The following is an 8989-nucleotide window of genomic DNA, read 5'->3' as shown; positions in this document are numbered from 1 at the left end:
CACAAGCAAAAGCCTCAAATTATACCCTAAGAAAGAAGATAATAAGTAAGGAGATGGAAAAACTGAAAGAAAAATTCCCTCCTTTCATTTATACTTTCAGAGGGATAGAGAAGATACTGCATCCATGAAACAGGAACAGATTGCTATAAAAAAAAAGAATAGGCAGAAAATACAATGAGCCTTTGGAAATTAAAACAATGATACAAGGATTGCAAGATGGCTCAGTGGGTACTTGCTGCCAACCCTGAGGACTTGAACTCAATCTTTGGAATCCATATAGTAGAAGAAGAGACTCCAACAAGTTGTTTTCTGACCTTCATACTTGTACATGGCATATGCATGTACATGCACACAATAAATACAGAGTGAGCAGTCAAGAGCACTGGCTGCTCTTGCAGAAGGCCTGGGTTTGATTCCCAGCACCCACATGGTGGCTAGTAATCATGTGTAACTCCAGTTCCAGGGGATCTGACACTCTCCTCTGGCTCCTCAGGCATTGCATACACACGGTATACTTACATATGCAAAGGCAAAACACTCAAACACATAAAACCATTGAAATTAATAAATATAAAAATTAAAAACTGATAGAATAAATGAAAAAATTAGTGGAAACAGTAATGAGAGGAAAATTAGAGAACCAGATCAGGAGGCCCAGATTTAGAATAAGAAGAATTCTAGAAAGAGAAAATATAGAAAATGTAAGAAAAAAAATAACCAAAGAAATGATCTCAGTCCAGAACTGGAAGCCAAGAGTTTGCAGATTGAAATAACCCACTAAATTCCCAGTAGCTCTTATCAAATCATTTTGTTGGGACAGAGAAAGTTCTACAGACCTACACAAAGAGAAAAAAGGTTTATGAAATCTAGACTCTGAATCACTTCAGACACCTCAGTAGTGATGCTGGCAGGTAGAAGACAGTGGATACTTGCAAAATTTCAAAGGAAAGCTCTGTGTATGTGTACGTGTGTGTGCCTATATGCGTGCACGTGTCGGTGTGTGTCTACCTGCACTGGCACATCCATGCATGTACATGTGGGGCCCCCAGAGGTCAGCCTGGAGTATTGTTTCCTCAGAAGCTGTCCACCTTGTTTTTTCAGAAGGTTCTCTCACTGGCTCAGAGCTCTCCAGTTAGGCGAGGCTGACAAGCCAGTGATCCCTAAGGATCCTCCTGTCTCTCTTTCTCCAGCACAGGGTTACAAGTGTGTGCCTCTACGCCTATCTTTTTACATGGATGCCAGGGATTGATCTCAGGCCTTCATGCTTGGAAGGCAAGCATTTTAGTGACTGAACTATCTCTTCAGCCTGGAAAATAATTTAAAAAAATTATTTATTAGCCGGGTGTGGTGGTCTGTAAAGAGGCACAGGAGAATCTGGAGGCAGAGGCAGGCGGATCTCTGTGAGTTCAAGGCCAGCCTGGTCTACATAGTGAGTTCCAGGACAGCTGGGACTACAGGGAGACCCTGTCTTAAAAAGACCAAAAAAAGATTTATTATTTTTATTTTATGTGTATGAGTGTACTGCCTGCATGTGTGTAAGTGCACCTCTGTTGTGCAGTGCTCGTGGAGATCAGAAAAGGGCACTGAATTCCCCTGGAATTGGAGTTACAGATGGTTAGCCACCATGCGGGTGCTGGGAATCGAACCTGGGTCCTCTGCATGAGTGGGCAGTGCTCTTTAACTGCTGAGCCACCACTCCAGCCCCCTGGGAAACAATTTTTTAAAACTCCAAATTATGCCAGGTATGATGGTGCATGCCTTTAATCCCAGCACTTGGGAGGCAGAGACGAGTGGATCTCCATGAGATTGAGGCCAGCCCGGTCTACACAGTGAGTTCCAAGCCACCTAGGCCTACAGGGGGACCCTGTCTCAAGCAAGCAAGGAAGCAAGCAGCAAGCAAGCAAGCAAACACTCCACATAAACAAAACCCCCCAAAACAAAAAACCAACCCCCCCAAATAAAACAAAGAAACAAAGAACAAGAACAAAACCCCTCAGAATTCTACAGTTGTCCAAAGTATGTATTATTTGAGGAGAAATCATAGTCAGATGTGTGCTTTCTGTGCATATTTACCTCAGAGTCACTGTTTCTCAGAAGGCTATGGAAGAATATGCTCTACCACCGTAGGGGAGTAAACTAAGAAAGAGAAGGAGAAAGAGCCTGAGTGGAGGAGAGGGAGCTTGAGGCTGGAGATGGAAGAAGGGGGTCCGGGAGGAAGATGTGCAGCAGGCTTGGAGAGACCTGTCCAGAGGAAGTGGGAGAGACCCCAGAGAAAGAGGAGCAGATGACAAAACTGGTACCAAGTTGTCCGTGTTTGAAAAGACCGAGAGCTTTACACAAGTGAAGGAGATTCTGGCATGATGTATCAGCTCTGGGAAAACCAAAGTAAGAAAGCACATGGATTGCAGGATTGGAAAATGAAATAGAGGGAAAGAAGAGCAGCGAGGGATGGCTGGGCAGCCACGTGGTTCTGCTGTGAGCGTCCGTTAGAGAACTAACTCAGGGTGCAGGGAGAGGGCAACGTGCTGGCTGTGGGGGTGACCAGGGAGAAGAGAAAAGTCTCATTTTCTAGAGCGGCAACTCTAAAAGTTGTGAGGTGCAGGCATAAACACATTATATAGGAGTATGGATAGGTGCTGGGAAAGTAAAGGCTAAGTCTTGAATGTGGTTGTCTTTAAGAAGTAGAAAATTTGTACTATTTGCTACTTTTCATTAGAAGCTTTGGTACCATCCACTTTTTTTTTTTTTGAGACAGGGTCTCATTGACCTGGAAATTTCCAGGCAGGTTAGGATGGCTGGCCAGTGACTCCCAGGGATCCTTCTGTCCCTGTCTTCCCAGTCATGAGATTTCAAGCATGCCAGCATGCCCACTTGGCTTTTTTTTTTCCCACCTGGCTTTTTTACATGGGCTCTGGGGCTTGAACTCAGGTCCTCGAGCACTTTGCCGACTGAGCCATCTCCTCAACCCACTTTATAAACTTCCTCTAAATCATATTTATGTATTACTTTGACAAAAAAGTCAATAAATCTGTCCATCTATCTATCTCTGGGCACACAACCAGTGTATTTAATGACAGGAGGTGACCCCATGCTTCCCACCATCACTTCTTTCTTTCCCAGCTTGCTGTTGCCCTTCTCTTCAGAAACAATGAATCACACCTGTCACTAGGGAGAAGGATTAGAGGATGATATGTAGATAACCCCGGGAGGCCCCAAAGTACAACCAAAGAACATGTGACAAGGGGAGATGGCTATCTTCATACTTGCAAGTTCTTATCTGTTGGAGAAGGATGATGTTCTGTATGGGATTTGTTGTTCTCATCTTGTGAAAAAAACTGGACTTCCTGCCAGGTTGGAAGCTTCCAGAGGAATGGTGTGATGAGGCGATTCCTGGCCTAGAAGTTGAAGTGGCTGAGTTTTAGCTGTGGCTCCTGCCATTTTGTGTGTGTGTGTGTTCATGTGTGTGCCCATGCACATGTGTGTGCATGCTTGTAGAGGCCAGAGGTAAACACTGAGTGTCTTCCTCAATCTCTCTCCACCTTAGTTTTTGAGATGGGGTCTCTCACTGAACCTAGGGCTCTCCAATTGGCTAGACTGGCTGGCCAGCAAGATCCCGAGATTCCCATATTTGCCTCCTCAGCACTGGGATTACCGGTGTGCACCATTGCACCCAGTGTTAGGTGGGTGCTGGGATCTGAACGAAGGTCCTCATACTTGCACAAGCACTTTACCAGCTGAACCATCTCCCCAGACCCATGACTCTGCCACTTTTGTGGGCTGTATGTCACTACGAAAGTGCTCTCTGAGGCTGACTTTCTCAGCCCAGAAGTGCTGTACTGCTACACGGGTCAGCATTCTCCAAATGTCTGTTAAATAAAGAATGAAAGGATTAATGAGTGACTGGACTAAGGCAGCCCTCAATGTGAGCTGTGTCTGAGTCTACAGCTGTCCTGATGCTCTGTTCAGCTTAACATTCAGCATACCTTGTGCAGAATCTTCTGGTTGTCCACTGAGACAGCACCAGGGTGCAGACCACCACGCCCACAGAGCCATCAGCCACCTGGTGCATGTTCTCCCCGGCAGCCACCACAAAGTGCTTGGAACCGCAGGTGTGTCGGTTCTCTGAGATGCTCTTGAACAAGAACCCCTCAAAGCTGGGGTTGGGGTTGACACAGATCACCCTGCACCCAGGCGGGTAGAACTGGAAGTTGGCCCCGGTGCCACAGCCCACCTCCAGCAGGCAGAGCTTTCCGGAGGGGCCGGCGAACTCCTGCAGGTTGCTGAAGAGCTCGCGCTTCCTGCTCCCCATCTGCTCGTTGTACATGCCGTGAACCTCCTCAGGAAGCAGAGAAACAATCGTTTGCACAGCCAGCTCCAGAAAAATGTCAAAAAGTTCATCAGGAACATGGGAAATGACAGAATGCAAACAGCCAGAAAGAGAAGGGTAAGGATTATCAGGGTACAGGAAGGAGCACATGGAATCATGGGACAATAGGAGGGACAGAAGGGGAAGACTGCTCCTCCCCAGTACAGTCTTATGAAATGGGAACCAACCAAGGGAGGCAGTGTCCCAAGTCCCAATCTCACTGGAACCTCACCAGAAGAGAAGCTAGGGCTGGCTGCCATGGTGATAGCTCCATCAACAACTTCCATTTACTGAGTTTTTCTGATATGTGCAGAGCTCAAAGTACATTGTATATATTATCTTCAGTACTTAAACCCAATGAGACAGACACTGTTGACATTCTACTTTATAGATAAAGAAATTGTCAGATCTCAGCAGATTGCCAGAGAGTGCCGAGCTCTGGCCTCCCACTGGCCTCCATCTAGCAGAGGGCCCGAGAACCCAGGGGACTGCCTGAGAGCCCCCAGATCCCACCTCCACGTGGTGGTGAGCTTCCCCTAATTGGGCCATACCCATCCCCCTACCTGGGATTTTGTGAAGCCCCTCCCAAGGCCCCAGGGCAGATCTGAGTTTTGTAGACTAAGGCTGAGATCCTAGCAGACAGCCTGAGAGGGTGGGTTCAGACCTCCATCTGTGTAGCAGGTTGGATCTCAGCAGACTGCCAGAGAGCGAGTGCCCAGTTCTGGCCTCCCTCTGGCCTCCCTCTGGCCTCCCTCTGGCATAGGGTTGAGAACGCAGGGGACTGCCTGAGAGCGCCTGGATCCTGCCTCCATGTGGTGAGGGAAGCCTGAGTGTACCTGACTGGAACCTGAACTGGGCTTCTGTGGCACTCCTGAATAGCTGATCTGAAGCCATCAGTTCCCTCCAAATTAAACCTGAGAGAACCTGAACACTAACCAGCTTTACATAACCAATAAAGAAAGGATGTAGGCACCCGGATAATACAAACAGAAGCATACTTCAATTTAATTATCATATCAGAATCATAAACAACAAAAGAAATTCACACGCCAAAACCACAACGAAAGAATAATAAAATGGAAAGCCAAAACACTATGTCCCCACCAAACTCCACCAATCCTGTAGAAGAGTTCTACAGGGAGAACCCCCTAGAGATAACCCAGGACACTGAATTTAAAAGAACAATCATAAACATGATCAAGGAATTCAATGAATTTAAAGAACACATGAACAAACAAATTAAAGAGCTAAAAGAAGATAGGGACAAACTTCTGAACGATTCAGAAAAGAGATATAAACATTGAAGAAAACTCAGGCAGAAAAGAAGAAGGAAGTGCAAAACTCAAAAGCCGACTTCAAACAATGGGGAAAAGCTTCACCACTAGAATGAATGAAATGGAAAACAAAATATCAACACTGGAGGATAAAATTGAAGAACTGGACCACTCAAGCAAAGATTATGGAAAATTAAAAAGAACACAGGAATGGAATATGCAAGAGATGTGGGACACCATGAAAAGACCAAATCTATGTATCATAGGAATAGAGGAAGGAAAAGAATTTCAGGTTAATGGTGTTGACCAGATCTTAAATAGGATTGTAGAAGAGAATTTCTCAAAATTAAGGAAAGACATCCCCATATAAACACAAGAAGCACATAGAACACCAAACAGACAGGACCAGAAAAGAAACTCCCCACGACATATCATAGTAAAAATGTACAGAAGAGAGAATACTGAAAGCAGCAAAAGAAAAACAACACGTCACATACAAAGGAAAGCCCATCAGAATTACAGCTGACCTATCAGTGCAAACTATGAAAGCCAGAAGAGCCTGGACCAAGGTATTTCCAGTTCTACATGATGATGGATGTCAGCCCAGAATAATATACCCAGCAAAAATGTCTATTATAGTTGAGGGGGAAAGGAAAATATACCCAGCAAAAATATCTATTATAGTTGAGGGGGAAAGAAAAATCTTCTATGACACGAATAGCCTAAAAGAATACAGGTCCACAAAACCAGCCCTTCAAAGAATACTTGGAGCAATACAGAGAGCAGAGAGAGAAACAACTATACCCCAGGGGCAATGAACGAAAATAAACAAAGATAATATCTAGGAAATACAAAATTAGAGAACACAAACAGCAATCAAAATGATGGCAACCAACACACACCCTTCAATAATAACCTTAAATATCAATGGACTGAATTCCCCAGTGAAAAGACACAGGCTAAACAAATGGATTAAGAAACAAAATCCATCTCTTTGCTGTCTGCAAGAAACCCACCTTACCTTCAAGGACAGGCACTACCTTAAGGTGAAAAGATAGAAAAGAATATTCCAAGCAAATGGCACTAAGAAACAAGCAGGGGTTGTGATTGTAATGTCTGACAAAATAGACTTCAAAGTAAAACTACTCAGAAGAGATAAGGAGGGTCACTTCATTCTGATCAAAGGAACAGTTAACCAAGAAGATATTACAATTCTTAACATATATGCACTAAATTCTGGTGCACCCAAGTTCATAAAAACAACACTATAGGACCTTAAGACACAGATTGACCCCAACTCAGTAATAGTAGGGGACTTCAATACCCGACTATCTCCATTAGGTCAACTGGACAAAGAATAAGCAGAGAGACGTCTGAATTAAATGATACCATACATCAAATGGACCTAACAGACATCTTTTGATTATTCCACCCAAACACCAAAGAATACACTTTCTACTCAGCACCTCATGGAACTTTTTCAAAAATTGACCACATACTGGGCCACAAAACAAACCTCAATAAATACAAAAATACTGAAATAATTCCATGCCTTCTATTGGACCACAAAGAAATAAGGCTCAAAATCAACACTGGACGAAGCCCTAGTCACTACAGGAACTCATGGCGATTGAACAACACACTCCTAAACAATGAGTGGGTCAAAGGAGAAATTAAGAAATAAAAGAATTCCTGGAATTCAGCGAAAAGGACAATACAACACAACACAACCTCTGGGACACATTAAAAGCAGTCCTAAGAGGGAAGTTTATAGCTCTAAGTGCCTACATTAAAAAATTGAAAGAGCCCAAATAAAGGACCTAACACTGCAACTCAAGGCACTGGAAAGGCAAGAACAAATGAAACCCAAACCCAGCAGAAGAGAAGAAATAACAAAAATCAGAGCAGAAATTAATGAAATAGAAACAAAGAAAACAATACAAAGAATCAATGAATCTAAGAGCTGGTTGTTTGAAAAGCTCAACAAGATAGACAGACCCTTAGCCCAGTTAACCAAAAGAAAGAAAGAGCAAATCCAAATCAACAAAATCAGAGATGAAAGGGGAAACACCACAACAGACACCCAAAAGATCTAGACCATTATAAGGGAATGTTTTATTTTTATTTTTTTATCTTAATTAATTAATTAAAATTTTTTGGTCTTTTTGAGACAGGGTCTCCCTGTAGCCCCAGCTGTCCTGGAACTCACTATGTAGACTAGGCTGGCCTCAAACTCACAAAGATCTGCCTGCCTCTGCCTCCCAAGTGCTGGTATTTATTTTTATTTTTATTTTTTTTATGTGTGTGAGTGTTAAGCCTGCATGTTGGTAAGTGCACCTGTGTCGTGCAATGCCCATGGAAGACAGAAGAGGCTGTTGGATCTCCTGGAACTGGAGTTACAGACAGTTGTTAGCTGCCGTGTGGGTGCTGGGATTCAAACCTGGGTCTTCTGCAAGAACAACCAGTGTTCTTAACTGCTGAGCTATTTCTCCAGTCCTGAAAAGGGAATATTTTATAAACCAATACGCTACTAAATCTGAAAGCCTAAAAGAAATGGATGGATATCTGAAATCAAGGGAACCTCCAAAGTTAAACCAAAAAGAGGTCAACAATTTAAAAAGACGCATATCATATAAGGAAATCGAGACAGTAATACAAAGCCTCCCAACTAAAAAAAAAAAAGCCCAGGCCCAGATGGATTTACAGCAGAATTCTACCAGACATTTAAAGAAGACCTCCAACCAACACTACTTAAATTATTCAAAATGATGGAAACAGAGGGAGAACTCCCAAATTCCTTCTATGAAGCCAGCATCACTCTAATACCCAAACCAGGTAAAGATACAACCAGAAGAGAAAACCATAGACCCATGTCCATAATGAACACAGATGCAAAACTTCTCAACAAAATACTTCCAACCATCGAAAAGGTTATCCACCATGATCAAGTCGGCTTTATCCCAGAGATGCAGGGATGGTTCAATATACGTAAGTCAATAAACGTCACAAATCATATAAATGGGCTCAAAGACAAAAACCACATGGTCATCTCAATAGGTGCAGAGAAGGCCTTTGACAAAATTCAACATGCATTTATGTTCAAAGACCTAGAGGGAATTGGACTGGAGGGAACATAACTCAACATTATTAAAGCTATATACAACAAACCCACAGCCAACATCATTCTAAATGGAGAAAAACTGGAAGCATTCCCATTGAAATGAGGAACCAGACAAGGCTGCCCACTATCTCCACTTCTCTTTAACATAGTACTTGAAACTCTTGCAAGAGCAAAAGACAAGAGAAGGAAATTAAAGGAGTAATAATTGGAAAAGAAGAGCTCAAATTA

At 43.3% G+C, this 8989-nt stretch overlaps 1 pseudogene; it reads right to left on the bottom strand.

Moving 5' to 3' along the window:
- Positions 1-3974: 3974 nt before the first annotated feature.
- LOC103739606 lies at positions 3975-4485 on the bottom strand (annotated as a pseudogene).
- Between the last annotated feature and the right edge of the window lie 4504 nt (positions 4486-8989).

The sequence above is a fragment of the Nannospalax galili genome, unplaced genomic scaffold, assembly GCF_000622305.1.
Source record: "Nannospalax galili isolate Female #2095 unplaced genomic scaffold, S.galili_v1.0 scaffold979, whole genome shotgun sequence".
Classification (NCBI taxonomy): domain Eukaryota; kingdom Metazoa; phylum Chordata; class Mammalia; order Rodentia; family Spalacidae; genus Nannospalax; species Nannospalax galili.
Note: the sequence above shows the minus strand (reverse complement) of the source record. Positions and strands in the feature narration are given on the sequence as shown.